The following is a 22238-nucleotide window of genomic DNA, read 5'->3' as shown; positions in this document are numbered from 1 at the left end:
CGTTACAACTTGTCGAAAATCGTAATCTTGTGACCTATACGTTACAACTTGTCGGAAATGGTAATCTTGTGACATATATGTTACAACTTGTCGAAAATCGTATTCTTGTTGCGATAATGCAAAACCATGTCGAAAATCGTATTCTTGTTGCGATAATGCAACACCATGTCCAAAATCGTATTCTTGTTGCGATAATGCAACACCATGTCGAAAATCGTATTCTTGTTGCGATAATGCAACAACATGTCGAAGTTGCTACATATATGTCGCAAGATTACGATTTTCGACAAGTTGTAACGTATATGTCACAAGATTACGATTTTCGACAAGTTGTAACGTATATGTCACAAGATTACGATTTTCGACAAGCTGTAACATATATGTCACAAGATTACGATTTTCGACAAGGTGTAACGTATATGTCACAAGATTACGATTTTCGACAAGTTGTAGCCATTTTCGTATCAGTTGCAATGTTTATCACAAAGAAAGCGGGTGTGATACTAACTTGTTCTCCGTTTACATATAACAGCAGAGATTCTCGATATGATCGTATAAATCATTTGGTTCAATATATCCCATTGAAACGGAGGAGGAGATGTGTGCAAAAAGGGTGTAAGAGCGTTGTTCGAACACAATGTTCAAAGTGTCTTATTGGATAATGTATAAAGTGCTTTAACTCATATCATATGTTTAAAAATGTAAGTATGTATTACTTTTTTCTGTGACATAATTTACAATAAGAACTATGCTACACATTTTTATTTTGTTTCAGGACGTCTATTGATGTACAAGGTTTCCTATTGGTTTATGTATAAAGTGCTTTCATATATTTAAAAATGTAAGTATGTGTTACTATTTTCTGTGACATTATGCAATTTAAAATATGTATGATGATACACCGTTTTTTTTTTCAGAACGTCTATTATGATGTACAGTTTCCCTGAAACGGAATGAGACGATTGAATATTCCTAAGTCTCAGATGTAAAACACTGCGCATGATCAGAGACCAGAGCACTGATACACAAGATAACGAATATTGAGTTACTTAGATTCAAGCTATTTGGTTTGTTACTAGCATCGTTCCGTAATTCACTTCAAAAACTGCAAAAAATATGATAATATTACGTAAATAAGAGATAAATATATACGTAAATCGTGTATTTAAATCGAAAATGGACCTTCATGACTAGATCGACACTCCGCTCAGAACGTAAAGCTTTCGTGTCGTTGCAATAGCTCAGACGCTAAGATCTCTGTGTGTTGTGTAGAAGAGAGCGAGTTCGATTCTTAGTCTATATCAAGGATTTTTTTTCTAAATAACGTTGAAATAGAGTTTTACATAGTCCTCAGATTAAGTGTTAATGATCACAGAAATTACAAAATTACAAGTTATAATATTATAAACGTTAATCTAATGATGCATTTATATACACACATACAATGGAAATGCATTATATATATGTATATATATATGTATGTATATATTAAAAACTAACCATTAAAATGAAATTAAAAATATATTCCTAAGCCACACGGACAAACGATAACAAAGGTCCTTAGACCATGTCATTTGTTGAGTAATTATTACAATATTTTATTAGTAGCCTTCCCATATGTGTAATAAATGCACTCGCACAAAACAATTTTTGTTAAAAGCGTGGCTTTGGATTATTTCATTCTCACCCCTTCAGTGGATTTTAACTATTTTATCTACGTGTTTAATTTAATGTGCATTCAATTTTATTCATGTTATGATTGAATGTATAAGCACTGTTGCAGTTATTGATTAATTACATATATTAATACTAACTATTAAATGCATGTGTTAAGTAACTAATTGCAGTATCTTTTGCAAAATCTTGAATGTTTAAGTTGTCAATAATATTTCTGTACTATGTACTATAAGACGTTACAAGAATTTGCAATAGATTTGGGATACTCTACTTTATAATCACTAATTTTAATGAAAAAATATTTTCTTTCTTAGGATATCTACAAGTTTAACTTTAATAATATTCCGAATAGCTTTAATTGCATTATCTGGATTTTGTGCTTTTCTATTCAAGTGTGTTCTATTTCCCTCTTTCATAAATTTTGATAAATTACACTGTACTTCTTGTAGTATTTAAGAATATGAGGATAGTTACATTGCAGCTCATTACATATAGATTCTTCTTTTTAATACATGAGATTTGTAAGCCCTTGCATTATCTACATGATTTTACTTCTCTATTTTTTGACAACATTGAGTGGAGAACATCCACTGAAGTGATTCTGAAATGAAGTGAAAAATACAATACATTTACTCTTAATATCAGTAGTACCAGTAACATAAACGTTTTTGCAAGATTCATTTTGTAGACATAAATGTAAATAATCACTAGATACAGCATTTACGACCCTTTTTTAGTTTTTAAATTAATATTTTGAAATTGTTCAGTAACATTGGAAACAGGATTTGTTTATCATGTTCATACAAGCCATTGATTATAGGTGCTGCCGAATAGGAATTCAGTCACCTGATTTGAATGTCATCAAAAATTTATGGGCGGAATAGAAGAAGGGAAGCATAGCCACCTATGCCACCGACGCCCTCGAAATCGAGACGAATTGTGGGATCAAGTTCTTGAAACCTGGGAAGATCTGGCCTGGGAATAGAATTTATTCCACAATCTCGTGACATCCATGCCGGACCGACTTAGAGCTGTAATAGAAGCTGATGGCATGTGGACAAGATTTTAAGTTGACAGGTCTCTCTTTGTTTCTTGTGATTTTTGTTTGAGGAAAAATACTCTTAACTTTCAAGTAAGATTTATTTTTTGACGAGGTTCAGCCCACTTGTAAGACCCACAAATTGGGCATAAATTATTCATATTTTTCGACAAATTAAATGGTCTAGGAACTCTGAAAAAATTAATTACACCTCAATAAAAAAGTGTCACCTGGGATCGAACACGAGATGTTTCGGTTAAGCAGTGGAACCGACACGCTACTATATGAGCTACCGAGAAAAGACAGTGACAACAGCAGTCTACAATGTAGTTCCCATAGCAGGCATTTGCCATTCGGTACAGAGAAGCAATGATAGCTTGTGACCCTAGCTATGTTGTGAAATCGTGGCCTTAAATGGCTGTCTTCTTCGTGATTCTTATTTTGGTCCTTGTCCTTGTTGTGGTCCTCGTAACAATTCTTGCTGTATTTCTCATGTTATGTATCGTTACATCGATATCGAGTGAACCGCGCTGTAGAACTTTAACTTCCGACGACCAAGAGTCGTCTCATTCCTTTTAAGGGTAACTGTACATGGCTTCCGAGAAGCTTGGACAAACAACTGCATTTTAAATGAACTCGCCGTCTCCATGGCAATTTGCAGCAAGGATGCTGAAAACACCCCGTCACTTGGCGCCATCGTATTGGTTGTGTTTATACAAAGGGTGTGGAAAAGAAAGAATTCTTGGAACAATTATTTATCATCAGTTATGTGTATAATTTGGAATAAATTGATTTTCCTAATTTATTTATGTTAAAAAGAAAAGGAACATGTGCTTCTGCCATTGCAGAAACAATGTAAAATTTCTTCAACTTTGGTGAAAACATTATCAAAATTGGGATTCACTAACTGAAAATATACTTCAATACTGAATGCATTGTATATATTTTTATGAATAAATATATACGCATAATTTTATGTTGTTACTATTTTCTTTTACCAAGCACATCCCCATCCCCAATGACTAGGTTCAGTTTAATCTTTGACATTCTCACATTCTCTCAATCATCCTCAGGTTTTATCATACAAACATGTAATGAATCCACCGCTCCCAAATCAACAAGCTACCACTGGATTTATGTTATATTCTTGTAACATATATGTTTAGAATAATCTCAACTTATACACCAATTCTTAAGGATTATTAATATTTGAAAACCTATATACTAATTCTCAATATTGGAAAAGGATTACTAATATCTGAAAGCAAAGTGTTATAGTTTAATTCTCTAAACGAACCCAACCCTTTGGTTATGTGAGATGGAAATGGATGGTTAAGACATAGAATAAATTACAGTGCAAAACTATTTCCTAAAAGAACATTTATTACAATTCGAACATTCTTCATAATCAAGCTTAACATTCACCACGCTTCATCATGGTCACTGTTTTTTACACTCAGAGCATTTAAATTGTGCGATTTCTTCTTCTCCAGCTCAAATCGAGACGGGAGATGCAGTATCATCTAAATTAAATTAAAAAATAAATATTGTGAGACATTATTAACGCTATGGCTGTTATTACACTACCAAAGTTTTTTTTTTGAAAAAGATCTTTTATAAAATATGTATTATAAAATATAAGATAGTGTAATAGCTATATAAATTCGAGCGTATTATTCATCATCTTGCCCCCCCTCCCTCTGCTGTCTAAACTTGTTCAATGTCAATTATTCCAAACTGCAATACTTCTTTCATTACACTTCTAAATAATTCACCTCATCATCCAGCCATATTACCTCCAAGGTCATTATGCTACATAATCAAAAACATGTTTTTTATCATTACTCAGCAATTTCATCGTCGGATGTGAGCTTGCATAATATTTGCACACATAGCAGATAGCTATTATTTACTTGTAATCAATACAATATTTGTGTAACATAAGACGCTGCGAGAACAATCGCCGGATGTTTGCATCATGCAATATTTATGTAATATAACACGTTCCAGGTGCTTCAAAAACATTTTTTATCAATACTCAGCAACTGCATCGTCGCCGGAAGTGATTCAGCAAGCTTGCATAATATTTGCACACTTATGCATATGTAATAACATTACACAACATATACATCTACATTGATTTATCTGCTACAATTACTGCTCTAAATCATAGTAATGTCACATTCTGATGAATTTAATGTTGGTAATAATGTATTAAATACGCTAAACAAACCACTTAATTTTACTTCAAAATGTATTACATTGGAATAATAATAATATGAGAAGAATGTATGTGTTTAATTTACAAGTGTGCTAGATTAATTTTTTATCAATTGGCTTAAAGCACAACCATTTACGCCATCAATAATTCCCCCATTCCAATTTCAATTAACACTTGCGAATTTGCCTTACCCATTACTATTTAACAATTAAATTACTATTACATTAAAATTTTATCAAATTACCCCCCCCCATTTCCAACTTCAATTACAAATTTATAACATCACACTTTATGTTATGCCGTATGTCTTTCAAATTATAAACAGCCCTCGCCCATTTCCAACTTCAATTACAAAGTTATACCGTCACACTTTAATCTTCTATGTGACGAATAATAATAATAATAATGAGAAGAACAAGAAGAAGAAGAAGAAGAAGAAGAAGCAATTACTATATTACGAACTGCTTCGGTAATAATGTATGGCTTAAAATAAATCCAATAAATGTTACTTCAAAATGTATTGAATTATTAATCAATCCAATAAATGTTACTTCAAAATGTATTAAATTGGAATAATAATAATAATAATAATAATAATAATAATAATAATAATAATAATAAGGTGGCCATTATTCAGCACTTGCGTCTTCACCGGATGTGAATTAACAGCTTGCATATTATTTGCATCATGCAATATTTGTGTTCACCGGATGTGAATTAACAGCTTGCATATTATTTGCATCATGCAATATTTGTGTAATATGACACGTTGCAGGTGCTTCAAAAACATGCTTTTATCATTACTCAGCAATTGCATCGTCGCTGGAAGTGATTAAGCAAGCTTGCATAATATTTGCACACTTATGCATATGTAATAACATTACACAACATATACATCTACGTTGATTTATCTGCTACAATTACTGCTCTAAATCATAATAATGTCACATTCTGATGAATTTAATGTTGGTAATAATGTATGGCTTAAATTAAATACGCTAAACAAACCACTCAATTTTACTTCAAAATGTATTACATTGGAATAATAATAATATGAGAAGAATGTATGTGTTTAATTTACAAGTGTGCTAGATTAATTTTTTTACAAATTGGCTTAAAGTACAACCATTTACGCCATAAATAATTCCCGCATTCCAATTTCCATTTCCTATTACTATTTATCAATTCAATTACCAGTACATTAGAATCTTAATATTTTTTATCAATTAGTTAGCAATTAGCTTAAAATACAACCAGGAAAATTAGCAACCTTGCTTAATATTTGCACACAAAGCAGATAGCGATTATTTTAATATTCACAACTCACTTTCAAATATACAAACATGTATGAACTTGTCTATTTCCCCCCCACCTACAATTTACTATACAAACTTGTATGAACATGTGCATTTCAAATTATTACATTTCCAACTTCAATTAAAAATTTATGACGCCACACGTTACGTCACTATGAGCGTTCGTATTTCAAATTTTTACCCCCTCTCCCATTTCCAACTGCAATTACAAATTTATAACGTCACACGTCACTTCAGCCACATCCTGTTTAATTTACAAGTGTGCTAGATTAATTTTTTACCGGAAAGTACAACCATTTATGCCCCACATTCCAACACCGAACCCATTCCCCAATCAATTAAATTACCATTACCTTAGAATCTTAAGAAAAAGAATGAATGTGTTTAAGTGTGATAGATTAATTCTTGGACACTCGCCGGATGTGAACTTGCATTATATTTGCATACATAGCAGTGCGAGTGAATTAGCATAATATATGCACACATAGCAGATAGGATTTTCAAACATGTATGAACTTGTGTCTTCCCCCCCCCCCTTACAATTAACTCGCCGGATATGAATCAGCGTAATATTTGCACACATAGCAGACATTACATCTGCATTGAGGAGATAAACATGTATGAACTTGTCAAGGCACAACTTCAATTACATACCTGCATGACGTCACTCTTTAACCTTGAACTCTTAGATTGCCATTTATGACGTTACGCCCCTTTCCTACGTCATAATTTAAGCCCCCCACATTGAGGAGATAAACATGTATGAACTTGTCATGCCATTACATAACTGCACGTGTGCATGACGTCACACTTTAACCTTGAACTCTTAGATTGCCATTTATGACGTTACGCCCCTTTCTTACGTTATAATTTAAGCCCCCCCACCCCCTTCGTGACGTCATACTTTGCCCACGCCCATGACGTCATTTGTCACGCCCACTATGACGTCAGTTGCCACGCCCCCTATGACGTCACATGTAACCCCCTACCACCACCCTACCACCAGCCTACCACCAGGGTTACCCGTCATTTCTTATCTACTGCTCTAGTATGTAACCAAATTTGAACGAAAACATATAAATACAAAGTAAATTGTTTAAAATTTTTGTTCAAATGGAACTCAGTGTAACTAAAATATTGAAATATATAATTGATTAAATAGAAATAAAAAATACATTAGATTATAGACAAACAATTAGGACGATTAATCATTTTGACGGTAAAAGAGAAAATTGGTGGGAGCTTCTTTGCTCCACTTTTTGCGTGTTGCAAAGTAACACCTTATCTGGCGTCATTGTACGCTACATGATACACAACACAAGATCGGAGTAATAAATGAATGTTGAAGAAAATGGTTATTTCATTGTTAATCACAAATTAATTGTGCATATCATTAATATAGACTCACCTCTTTCGATTCAGATTTGATGGCAGTTTTTACTTAATTCTCTTCATAAAATTCACCATAAAACCACGATTGCTTTCAATCACTCCACAACAATGAGTGAAACAATATTGGTGAGTCCATAAGCAAACTACAGGAAGTTCCGGAGTGCGATCTATGATATTGTGTTGTGACTAATACGCAATAATTAATATTGTGCCCATTAGATATAGCAAATATTTTTAAAATTTTGGAACAAACTAGCTCCCATAGGAGCAAAGTAGCACTGTTTTACGGTATGTAAACTATAGAAATTTTATGTTAAGTCAGATATCTCACTTTTTGTGACTTAAAAAATATGCCTTTTGTTTTCAAGTCAGAATACTGAAGTGTACTACCTTATTTGCATGTTCAGTAAAAATTATTTAATTTACGTATGGCTTTGAATTATAGCCATAGGAAACAAAGTATACAAAAAACGAAGAACGAGGTGGCCCGGGTTCATTTCCTGGTTGGGGCAAGTTACCTGGTTGAGGTTCTTTCCGGGGTTTTCCATCAACCCAATATGAGCAAATCCTGGATAACTATAGATGCTGGATCCCGGACTGATTTTACCGGTATTATCACCATCTCATTCAGACGTTAAATAACCTAAGATGTTGATAAAGCGTCGTAAAATAACCCACTTAAAAAGAATGACGAACCTTATTCTCAACAAAATATGTGAAAGTCACAATGAGACAGTACCTGTTATTGTCGTTGGTTTGATCTAAACACCTCAAATAATATAGTTTTGGTAGTCGAACTATGGTGATGACAGTCCACCAGGTCTCGAGCGACCTCTGGTGACTTGTTAAGGGGATATTCTCAGCGGATTTTTAGGTAGGGTGCGCCAGGCTTCTCTTAACACTTAAATCTAAGGACAACACATACCTCCAGGCCAGCAATTCCTAACAAAGTCAAAAAATCTTGTCAAAGTTGGGAATCGAACTTAAAACTTCCTGGCACGGAGCTAGCGTTGCATACCACTAGGCCAATACGCTGGCCAAGGTCAAATATACAGACCATAAGCTTGTTCCGTGCCAAAACGTCATTGTCATATCTCTGGATACAACATTCCTACAATACAGATAGAGAGCTCCACGTGTTTCTAACATCCCAGATAGTTAACTTGTAGGTATATTTTTCACCATGCACAAAGACCACCCATATTGTTGGACCTGACACTTCTCAGAGAAACATCTGGCCACGAACCACAAATGAACTGAAATGGCCTCTTCCTTAGGATCAAGCCTACAATTCTAAGCATTAAACCCTCCATTTATTGGGCACCGTTTAGTAGCTTAACCTAGCCCGTCCCTCCATCGTGTCGAGAAATATTCTTTAGAAATATTCTCCGAGAGAATGACAGAAGGAAAGGCACGATGGCCTTTTGACTTCGTTCCTTGTACATGATGCTATCTTGTTGAAAGTGAAGTGGAAATATTATATGCCTTTTTATAATATTGCAGACAGAGATGAGGCTGCTTTTTAGTAATAAAACTGCAGGACTGCGAAATAAGCATCTGCTGTATTTAACATTATCTTACTAAGTGGACGTGGGATACGATCAATCTTCGAGTAAAGCTGTAGATTTATGAATTCGCAATGTTCCTGTGACTAAACTTTCGTGTTGTGGCAAGATGAGGTCATTGCTAGGCTCGCTCGGAGATCCAAAAAGCAAGCTGTACTCGTACGCACTCGACAAATGAAAAGTGCAGTCGAATTTCCTAATTTCTAAAATAATAATAATAATAATAATAATAATAATAATAATAGGCCTAATAGTGTAATGCGAATTGCACATTAGGGTGAAGTGAAAATATGAAGTTTATGGAATCAAAATGTAATACCAGAGAAAGGTTGTAGGGTGATATCATAAAGAACAATGCAAAATATATTTTCTCTAGATTAATATTTAGAGGCGCCCCAAGAGAATCATATTTTGAAATTTTCACAAAATTTTGAGGTTCAGATTTTTAGCGACAGAACATTCTCCAGTGATTTAATCTGAACAGGATACCAGGAACATGTTAAAATACGTGTTAAAAGACTCGGCATATATTTGGTCCCCTGTTGTTATCTTGAAGTGTCGCAGAGACCTCAATTTATAAGAAAATTGGGAATAATCACAAAACTCTCAGGTATGATATAATTAATATAATAAAATTAATGACAATTCATTCTTCTTATGTTACAGGGATATTTAAATCAGAATATCTCTAATTAATACAAGAAATCTGAACTTCTACCCTATATTCGCAATGCCAGAGGGGCTGAACCCATCACAAATACCTACCTATCATAACCTAAAGAAATATTATCTATGGGTAAAAAATGAATTAAAATCTGACTTCAAATCAAAAGAGTTTTCACAAAGAATTGCTATAAAAACTAAGGAAACCAGGTAGAGGCATAAATTCCGAAATTCAGTCATACAAGATTATTACAACTGGTTCGTACTTACCATACACTAGCTTAATGAAGCCTTGTAAGAAATGAAATAGTGACAACTAAAATGACAACATTAAAAAAATTCAAGGAAAAAGCAAACAACCTATTTGATAGACTATATGCAGTTGTCGGATGTAAGAAAATAGTAATTAGGCATAATTGTTACAAGGACCGTCGTGTTCCAAAACAAGAATGTTTTACTACAGCAAAGAACACAAAGAAGGATGATAATTGGACCTGGTGATTTAGTTATCACTTAGAAAGAAATGAAAAAGAAATAAGAATAAATTCTAAATAAAGAGAATGAATGGGCTGAAATGGAATTTTTTGTCATATTTCATGTATGTCATGTATTTTGTCCCTTTTGAATCCCCTCAAAAATACTGTATATTACAACCCCAAATTAGTCTTCCAAATAGAGTTTAAATATGTTTTCACAGCAATTCATTATCTATGTAATGAAAAAAAAAATAGAACAAATATACAAAGAAGTAAAAAACTTATAATTTTAAGAAACTTCAGTGCCCTTGGTGCACCTCAAAAATTAAATATAGAAACTCCATATTTTTCACATTTCTAAGTTAAGTCAAAATACAGATTTTTGCAATTGCTACATTTAGAAAACGGACGAAAATCAATTTCATGTATAGATTCAATCCACCCTATTGCACATAAGTTCTCACACTGGCGGTTCGAGGTATAATCTATAACTGACTGCAGGTAGCATAATACATCTATATATTTTACATTCTGAAAGGAGTTTCAAACCGTGAAACATAGATTTGACAACGATAGAAATAAATAGGCCTATACTTCCATTTTACAATGAAATAAATTAAAAAATATAAGTAGAGTGCAAATTAATCCGAACACGACATATTTTTAAATTTTCTGTCATTGTTGGCCTCAGAGCTGTTCATACCGCTTTAATTGACATCTGTAGTACGTGTAATTCCATTGTTGAAGGTCTGTCGTTATTATTATTTTTATAATATGTGACATTTTTCCTGTCGTTTTGTACTTATAAGCATTTCAGTTGTGTTGAAGACTTAATACTGCAATCCTGTGTACATTCTGTCGTCTTCACAAATGGATACAGCTCCACGACAACGGTCTAAAATTATAACATTAGCAGAGCATTCTTCTATGACACAGAGGCAAATTGCTGCAGAATGTCACATCGGTTTGGCTACTGTTAATTCGATCATAAAACGATACAGGGAGACTGGATTCATCACACCCGAGAAAAAAGGAAACAGTGGCCGGAAAAGGAAGACTTCACCTGCAGATGATCGTTTAATTGTCAGGAAAAGTATGTAAATTAAATCCTAGACTAACTGCTGTCGACTTCACCCACGAGTTAATGGCTACCACTGGGGCGAATATTCACGTCACAACAGTGTGGCGTAGGCTTTCGGAAGCTGGACGAAGGGCTCGTAAGCCTATTAAGAAGCAACTGCTAGCCCCTGGTATGTGCAAAAAACGCTTAATGTGGGCAAAATTACATCAACACTGGACAGTTAGTGACTGGAAGAATGTACTTTTTTCCGATGTGTCTCATTTCGAGGTCCACGGCCACCGTGTTTCTTACGTACGGAAAGGATTCGAAAAAGTAACAGCAGCTCATCTCCAACAAGCACCCAATTACCCCCCAAAGTAAACTTTTGGAGTTGTTTTACAAATGAAGGGCCTGGAGCATTAATACCTATCAAGGGAATGATGAATTCTGACAAATATATATACTTATTGGAAACCAGAATCGTACCCCAGCTGCAAAAATCATTTCCGGATGGCAGAGGTGTGTTCCAACAAGACCTGGCACCATGCCACAAGTCTCGAAAAACTACAGAATTCTTCAACAAGAAGAATATTCAGGTACTCCCCTTGCCAGGCAACTCATCCGACATCAACCCCATTGAGAACTTGTGGTCAGTTTGCAAAAGAAGAAAGCAAAAAATTGAATTGTTCTACAAAGGAGAAGATGATTTCTGCCCTCATTGATGTATGGTTTCGCGATGAAGAAATGAAGAATATTTGTGGGAAATTAGTGGAATCCATGCCAAATCGTCTCAGAGCTGTTATTAGGAACAAGGGAGGCCACATAGATTACTGAGGTATGAATCAGATCCTTTTTTTTTATCCCGTTTGAGTGTTTTTGCATAAGTAATTACGTTGTTCGGGTTAATTTGCACGCTATTGTATACAGGGTGTTTAAAATACGGGGCATAATTTCAGGTATGTATTTCCCACATGTAGACAATCAAAATAGTTCATTACAATATATGTCCGGAAATGCTTTCTTTCCGAGTTATGGCCTTCACAACATTGAAATTCACCGGAACGTTTTTCTTTCCGCAGGTCGCTGCCGTCAAAGGAGACATTAAGAGGGCACTCTGACAGTTCATTCCGAGGCGAAGGTTACATTCAGTGTTGTGTAGGCGCTAGACTGTGCCACATGTATTCAAGTCAAGAGCTGGCAGAGATAAACTTCATGTATGGTAAGGCGGACGGCAATGCTGCGCTGGGTCGTCGTTTGTACCAGGAGAGGTACCCACAGCGACAATGTCCACATCGGAAGACATTTGTACGTCTCCATTACCGTCTGTGCGATTATGGAAAATTTAACTCTCCTGGTTTGGGAAGGAGACGACCAAGATCTACAACTCCAGAAGTACAGGAGGAGATTCTGGAGGCTGTGAACATGACTCCTCCTATCAGCACACGAAGGGTAGCGTTGCAAGTCAATGTTCCTCATACGACTGTCTGGAGACTGTTGAAAGAGTATCAATTGTATCCTTATCATTTGCAACGTGTACAGGCCCTGCTACCAGCAGATTACCCTGCACGAGTTAGGTTCTGTCAGTGGTTCTTCCAGCAGTGTGGTGTAAATCCGAACTTTCCTGCCTTAGTATTATTTACAGATGAAGTACAGTTCACACGAGATGGCACAACAAACTTCCACAATCAGCATGTATGGGCGTATGAAAACCCACGTGCAACTGTTCCATCTCATCACCAGGTGCGGTTCTCCCTCAACATGTGGGCCGGTATCATTGGTGATCGATTAGTTGGACCCCATGTACTTGTAAACAGACTTACGGGGCAGGCTAACACATTCTTCCTGGAAAACACCATACCTCATGTTTTAGAAGACACTCCACTGATCAAGCGTCAACACAGTCACTTCTTGCATGATGGCGTTTCTGCACACTTCGGTCGTACGGCTCGCCGGTACTTGGATCGAAGGTTTCCTGCTCGATGGATAGGTAGAGGTGGCCCAATTGCTTGGCCTCCACGCTCACCTGATCTGAACCCTCTTTATTTCTACTTGTGGGGCCATTAAAATCATTGGTTTATTTGTCTCCGGTGCCTGATTTGGAATCCCTTCGGAATCGAATTGTGGCATGTTCAGAGGACATACGCAATACTCCTGGAGTTTGGGATCGTGTTCGCATGTCAATGAGACATCGATGTGAGGCAGTGCTGCTCATCGGAGTGAATACAACCGCGGAGGAATCGGATATTACTAATGAAGCTCTCGACCGGTGTTCGCCGATACTACCATAGGTGGAACAGTGGACATACGGAGGGATGCGGGGGTTCGGAGCGAAGCAAATTTAGCTCAAGGACGACCGGCGCGTACGGACTAACGGTAATTGTGAGTGGAACAAAATGGCACCAGGTCGAATATCCGTCTCATTGAAATTCTTTAATTTAGTTGAAGGTAATAATAAAGTCGCACATTGTAAACATTGTTGGCGAATTTACTCTAAGGGTGGTGGAACTTCGAAATTGTTAGACCATTTGAAGCGATCGCACAATCGCGAACTTGATGAAAACAATTACGCAAAACATTTGATACGATTTCTTTTTAAATTATTTTAGTGCTATTGTTCCCAAAGGCTCACAGTCTATGAAAATGTCTTGAGATTTCTCTAAAACTTAACTTTCGAGGCAATAAACAACAAATGAAATATTTACAAGACGACTTGAGTTATATTTTACTGTTTAGAAAACTTGAGTTATATTTTACTGTTTGGATTAAAATATTTCTGAATGAAACTAAAGAAACATCTGGTAATAGTATAATTACAATCACCCTTAAGTTGATATCCACTTATATTTTTATTAGAGGGCAAGAGTGTCGCGTTTTAGAAGAGGCAGTTCAAATACTGACATCCTATAACACAATAATCACAATCCTGTCCGGTGAAGAATATGAATAAATTACGTTGGACAGTAAACTTTATCCCATTGATAGCCCACGTTTCTTTTGTTTCATTCTGAAGCTCCCTTAATATATTTTACGTTAACTAAACCGATTAGAATTATAATTGACAAACCCTGTTTGCGATTAAACGAGAGTTTCTAGGAGAATTAAAGTATAAATGTTTACATTACCTACTGAAAGCTTTACTTCTGCGTTAGTTTTGCAGTTAGATTGAATGTTATTAATTTGATCAATGACATATAACTAATACGACTTTCCACATATACTATGAATTTCAAAACTAGAGAAAAAAAATCTGTCAGCTAACGTAGCACTTTAAGCAACACAAAAAAGAACCGAAGAAAGAGAGAGAGATTAACATAAAAGAGAGATTAAACAATAACAATTTACAACTTACTTTAAAAGATACGCGGACGTCAGCGGACACGAATCACTAACTGATCCGATTAAAGGAATGCTCAGCGGAAAGTGTATCTCTCCGCCACTGCACATACACTACCTGCGCGGCATCAATCGGAGGTAATCGGAGGTAACCGAAGGTCTCCGATTGAAAGCGCGCAAACAACCGCTCCGGAGAAAACCTAATCATAAGCAGCATAATGTGAGGTCTGTATTCAAGCATGAGGTGGACATTTTGAACATCTTCTGTAATGACAACGGCCTGCGGAAAGAAAAACATTCCGGTGAATTTCAATGTTTTGATGGCCATAACTCGGAAATGAAGCATTTCCGGACACATGTTGTAATGAACTATTTTGATAGTCTACATGTGGGAAATAAATACCTGAAATTATGCCCCGTATTTTTGAAACACTCTGTATACAGGATGTTCTTATTAAACAGCAAATGCACTGATACAGCACATATATAAACTGGCTTCCCTTGTTCTTGTTTTCCAAGTCCTTCACATCTCTAAACCTACCTACCTTGCCTCCCACTTCATCATATCATAATCTCTACACACGCACGCAAAACAGCCGATACTAGTCACATCAGTATTTTAAAACATCGACGTATTCATCATAATTCACTATCTCGCTATCGCGCTTGTGGCATCCAGTAACATCAGAGACTCTCTGTATTCAGTAACAAACTTTGTAAGCATTTTCTTACTGAGAAGAGTACAATGCAGTAAACTGAATATTGCAACTTTACTGTAGCTGTTTCGAAATTGTTACTGTATTGTTTCTCTTGAAATTGTAGTTGCTTACTTTTAGATGTCAAATTTCGTTTAATCACGACTAATATATTGATCAGTGAAAATATTATATTACTACTTTTTATACTTATTGTGATTTAACTTAATACCTGTATTTTTCTCTCCTCATTTGCATTTGTATTTTTCTGTTTGTATTTCTACCTTCATTTCATTTTTCTATTTACTGTTTCTCCCTGTATTTGCATTTTTGTATTTGTATTTGTGTGGTGTGGTAGAGAAGGCCTAATGACTTAACTCCACGAGTGTGAGTGAGTGAGTGAGTGAGTGATTATATTATCGAAAACACATAGCTCTGCTTCTTTCTTTGCTACGAGCGAACTTATCGATAAATTTGTACAGGTATATCATCTTATTTTTACTTCAATTTTTATTGTACCTGTGTTTTTGAATGTACGTCACTCCCACACCTTCTACTAGTGAACTTCCACCCAAGGCCGCATATTCAAAGTCGCCTTACGGTCACAGTATAAACAGTATTGAGTGAGTGAGTATAGTACGTTCCAGATATATGGTCGTATTTTCCAGTGAATAAAGTGCATTCATTATTGAGTCATATTTTCGCACAGGTACTGTATCCGCTTGGTTACGTCGCTTCCCTGTTTCCTTTTCTACTGGCCCCTCTGTAAAGGCCAGTGGCTAGGCTGTTTTAGCTCTTTTCTGAAAACATTTGCTGTCAGGAATTGGACGTCTACGTAATACTATACAACTGTTTAATATAATTTAAATAAAAGGGCTTCCTTAAGTAACTGTCAAGTGACTTCCCTCTTTCTACGACCCTGCGGCGTAACTGCTTGGACGGACAGTAGACAACAATCTGAGTAAATTTATCTGTACGAATCGGGCAGAAGTGAAGTGATTACAATAAGTAAGGTACTCTGTTATACAGTCGGTACAGAATAATTATTTCAAGAGGCACAGGATTACGTATGATCTCCCATGTCGACTGATGCTTTGCATTATTCCTTTTGCGGTTACTGTAAAACAATTGTGTTTGTTAAACATCCTACAACAATAGAAGAATTAAAGGATTACATTCCAGAAACAATACATTCAATTTCAGAAGAAACGCTTAAAAACGATTTCGATAATGTGCACACAAAAGAACAGAATCCCGTATAGAAATAAACGGCCATCATTTTCACAGTTTGTTTAAAAATCCAGATTTTGATTATTTCTCAGTTTAAATGCACTCTCCATATTGTATGCTAATGTGCTCTAGACAGTATATTATACGTTGTATAATGAATACATCTGCCTGAATACTTCAGTTAGTGAGTAAAAACAATTATTTTTAATACTGTACTGTATTTTGAGTAAACCTTACGAAAAATTTCACACTGAAAATCGTAATAGTTCCTAGTTTATGTAAATGGATGCACTAATTTTTCTTCTCTCCTATACCTAGTAAAGTGATTTGTTTGTATTTTACACTAGTATCATCAAACCCCGATCGTGGAAGCGGGGTAACATTGTGTTTGCGGTTCTCAACCGTTAATCCAAATGTATAGCCAGGGTAATATTAGAAATGTTAGTAAAAATAAAATGATGACCAGGTAGTTGAAATAGGAAATGTTTGACGTAAAGCCATTTTCCTCTCGAAAACATTGTTAATACCGGAAGCTTCACTTGTCACATGCAACTTTTTACATTCTGGTCTATGTTCAAATCTCTTCTTTTCAGCCGAATGCAAACTGAAGCGCTTTATTAACAAACTGGGCGCTGAGTTCATGTTGAAAATTCATTAGATGAGTACTGTCGAGCTTAAATACACAGTACTAAGAACAAGAATAATAATCTTTTTTTGTTGCCGGAAAGGTTTGCATGCCAGCTGCAACTAGAATTCGCAATATACAGCCTAACGCCTCCGCTTGTGGAATATCTATGTTACAGGCGCGTGCACAATGAATTAATGAGAATTCTGATCTCTTGCTGGGAGACAGAGTGATTGCCACTTCTTCCTTCATTGAATGGAAATGAGTTACGCATCTGTTATGCAGAACTTTAAGGGAGAAAACGGTGATATTTGATACTTTTCTATTGATGCACATTTCTCATTTTGGTAAATAGAAATATTATTTCTGCCATAACTTAAATTCGAGACTAGATTTTGAAAATCAAATTGGGGCTCATATATATATATATATACTTGGTTATTTAACGACACTGTATCAACTACCGATATTAGGTTATTTAGCGTCGATGAGATTGATGATAGCAAAATAGTATGTGGTCGAGGATTCGCCGACATTCGCTTTACGGTTGGAGAAACCTAGGAAAAATCACAACCAGGTAATCAGCCCAAGCGGGGATCGCACCCGCACGCGAGTGCAACTTCGGATCTGCAGGCAAGCGCCTGAGCCAGTGGGTGGCCCATATTTTGAAAAATATGTTACAGGATACAATGAAATAGATATATCTCAGCTATTATTAAGGTTAAATTCAGAATTTATATGACAGTTTACGCTTAAAAGCAAGTTCTTTAAAATGTCTGGACCACAATTTTGATGTTGGCAGTCAAAATTTATAAGACAAAATATTATATTTTAAGAATGAATTGTAGAGGTACTTTTAAAGAAATGGAGGGTCAGAGTCACAAAAAGCAACTTTTTCAGGAGAACAAACTGAAAGTTCGATCTTGAACGTTCTTTAATGTAGTGCTTAAATTTAAACTGCGTGTTTCTGGGACGCTGCTCGTTTCTGCTCAGTAATATTTAACATGATGATGCATTAGCATGTTAGTTATCTATTGACAGTAATAAATCACTTTCCATTTTTGATGGACTTCAATCTTTTATTTTCTGCTCATGTAAGTCGCAATTAATGTTTTCTATAGTCATTTTAAAACCATATGTATGCCTACTAGAGCTCTAAAAACGTAGTTACAACAGCTCAAAAGGTCATCAATGCGCATTATACTCATATTTTATTATACTTCTACGCAGCCGAATCTGTAGGGGCTTGATCGACAATTGCTTCGTAGTCTCAACTTACCTTAATTTTAATGACAGACAAAATTATAGGTGTTGCACGCGTATCTTCATGTTTACAACTTATAGCTTAAAATGGCATATAAATATAATATTGAGCACTGAGTGATCGTATATGATATTTATGCGTTAACAAACGCGACTAGTGAATTTCAAAAACGATGTCAGGAAAGATTCCGTGGTGTGAACGATCCAAGTAGTCAAATGATCCACAACCTTCCGAACAACTCTCATTTATGAAGAGCCCCTCCATGTTGTAAAAATATAGGAGTATGAGAGAAAATTAGGCCCAATTTTTAACAAAGTATGAATAATCCATTTAGATAGCCTATAAGTGGATAATATTTTGAGTCCGCTTATTCAGTGAGTTAACGGAGAGAGAAGGTGTGTTTTCATGATCCAACAGGAATGTGCGACAGAACATACAGCCCAGTATACCATAGTATTCAGTATAGAATTATCAGTAGGTATTTGTGGCCTCCTCGAGCCACCGTCACAATCGTCTATGACGTTAATGTCTGGAGGACTTTAGAAGGTAGATTGTATAAAAGAAATCCACTTACATTGGAAGAATTATAAAAATAGTATCCGGCAAACACCGCCTCCATTTCTCAAATGAAACTGATGCAAGTTGCATTTCATAAGAAGGAGTCCCGAAATTTCGGAACGGAGAGGGGGAGTGTTTCAGTATTTGCTTGCTTACTGAGGTTCAGTAAATGACGTTTTAATTATTTATAATAAATGCTATTTTACATTAATATATACAGTAACGTCGAACCACAGATAATATGTTCTCGCCGAGTTAGAAAGAGAAAGATATAGAGTGGTCATTGCGCCGCCATGTTTGAAGAAATTTGAATGACCGTCGGTAATGAACTTATGCGCCCAAAACAAAGTGGGCGTGGTGATAACTGACATTAGAATCGTCAGCTGTCTTAATTTCGTTTGCATAAATCAGTTAAACTGAAGTGGAAAAACCTAGTATTTCGTCAAATACTTGCTAGGAACTTAATCTAAACTTATGTACGCTAAATTTAAAACACTTGAGCTATTCCTAGAAGGAATGCTTAAAAGAATAACCTAAGCAAAATTGTCATGTAGTATGACAAGAAGTCCTAGAAAATATACTGAAGAAAATGTTAATATTCCTAGGTTCTTTTAAATGCGACCTGCAAGATTGCCTATAAAATGAACGAGTATGATTCGGATGATTTTATTAAATTGTTTTCCCAGTCTCTACACGTTGCAAAACTATTTACTATACCATAAGATATAGAATGAAAGTAGGCCCTATCTGTAGTAAACAACCTTTACCTCTAAGCTTGTAATGTGGGTGAAACATGACAAAACACGCTTTCAGTTTTTTTTTACAGTAAAGTATAATTATTATCGAAATGTGAACGTGAGGCCAACAGCCGGCTGGTCTGTCTGAGCCTTTCAAGGGCTGTGGCACCACATATATTTTTAGTGTATAATTGAGCACCCACGTACAATAATGGGGTAAGTAGTTACGAAATATATTCATACTTACCCCATTATTGCACGTGGGTGCTCAATTATGTTCTTTCATGTCCTTCCAGTCAAAATACTAACAACAATACGACCTACCCCAGAGTTTTGCGTTATTTTGGATGCGAGTGTCGAAATACAATTTTAATATTTGATTGCTATTACTAGGTTTGAAACGGAATTGTAGCGGTTTTATCCGTATTTAGTTTAACTTTATTACTAGTGAACCATTTATTTGATTAATCGTTTGTCTTCGAAATAGGCCTACTTCTTATAAGCTACAGCTCATCGTCTTCTTGTATAAGCAGTAAGGACAGAAGGAGCAGAAACAAAGGATGCCGGTGTCGAAATACAGTTTTAATATTGTATTGCTATTTGTTGTTCACTGGATCTGAAACGGAATTGTATTGGTTTTATCCGTATTTAGTTTAAGTACATTACCAGTGAACCATTTATTTTGTTTATGCCGGGCGTTGTTACACGTTTATGCATGAAAAAAAAATGCTGCTAATTAACAAAACTTTGGACTTAACTTCATAAAATTTACATGAAATATGATACATCAGTTGTCTTTTTCCTTTTGACATTGCAGTTATATGCAGCACACACAACAGGCATGTTTTTTCTTCGTTTTTTTGTACTTCTTACCTCCGTTATACAACATTGTAAGCAGACGAATTTTTACAAAGGTGGGCGCTTAGCTCAGATCTGCCGTGTTTCGCGATGGCACCGCAAAGAGCGCTGTACAGGAGAACATGGCCACTCTATAGTCTTCTCTTTCTAACTCGTTGGTTCTCGCCGCAACCTGCGCGTGGGAGCGCATTGATCAGCAGCCTAATTGCCGCATTGTCGAAATAAAATAATCTATTCATCCAGTATCTGTATGCTTAAGTGTTTATACATCTGTATGTGATGTATTATAGGTAATGTAATGTGTGTAAATATATTGTCTGACGGACAAGGTCGTAATTGGTGTTTTTCTCGGTGTTCTCCCGTTTTTCCCCATATTATTCATTTACATCATTCCGTCACAATTTCTCCATTTCGTTATAATTCTGTAGCATCCCCCGATCGTCGGCTGACGACGCACGGAGAGTGCTGGCCTAGGGACGAGTGGGGTTGCCTGCTCAAAACCTGGGTACACAGACAGCCTTAGTGTGGTCAGCCGGTGTGGATTTGGGAATGCGCCACTAGAGGATTAGCGCAATAGATCTAAACAGGATGCAGTGCTGGACCATAGTGTCCCCCTCCGTAAATTCCATTCCATTCCAAATATATTGTCTGTATGAGTGTTTATATGTGTACGTATGTGTATAATATATGTACATATATGTTTACTGCTCATGCATTTTGTCAAGACACTCGCGATGCGCAGTAGGGGAACAACGTTTCTGTGGAGGAGGTAGGAGTAGAAGGGAAGGTAGGGCGTGTCTACCGAGTTCAAGGCAAAGGCTAACCCTTTCTCCTATAATTCGTAAGTAGACTCATCCGATCTCGTGCGCAGCTCTGTAGGAAGAGTGGGTAAGTGTCTGGACATAATGCATGAGCTGTAATATCTGTACGTATGTATGTGATATCTGTGCGTACGTGTGTGCGTGTTTAAGTGCGTATGTGCATAATGTGTGTATGTAAGCTTCTGTATGTGTGTATATATGAACAGTCATCAAATAGAAAATATCTCAGTACGTATGACGGTAAATTTTCTAACTTTCGAAGATAGAACCCTCGCCATCTCACGTAATATCGTTACAGTATCTGTTCCATCCGCGTCATCTTTCCTACGTTTATCCTAAGTGTTAACGTTGCGTTTTGTCTTAAAGGATGTAGGTATTCGATTCTGTCTCATTAGTTATTTACGATAATCTCTCGGTGTACTCGTGGACTAGATTATGGCACTAATGGTTAAAGAGTTAGAGCCACAAGCCATTAAGATGATTAAATGAGGGAAGCTCTTGCAATAATTAAGGACCTTTCCTTGACCACTTGCCTCAATGCTTGGTAGCCTCTAAAATACGATACCCTTCCAGCCATACATACTGTATATGCCCTCCTCACAGACTTGTCATTCCCCAGTTTAATTACGACATAATGTTACCGGCCAGGAAAGCCCGGACGTAAGGCAGGCAAAGATATGATACAAAACAGTGGTCGACGTGATACAG

This window comes from Periplaneta americana, chromosome 10, assembly GCF_040183065.1.
Source record: "Periplaneta americana isolate PAMFEO1 chromosome 10, P.americana_PAMFEO1_priV1, whole genome shotgun sequence".
Lineage (NCBI taxonomy): Eukaryota > Metazoa > Arthropoda > Insecta > Blattodea > Blattidae > Periplaneta > Periplaneta americana.
Note: the sequence above shows the minus strand (reverse complement) of the source record.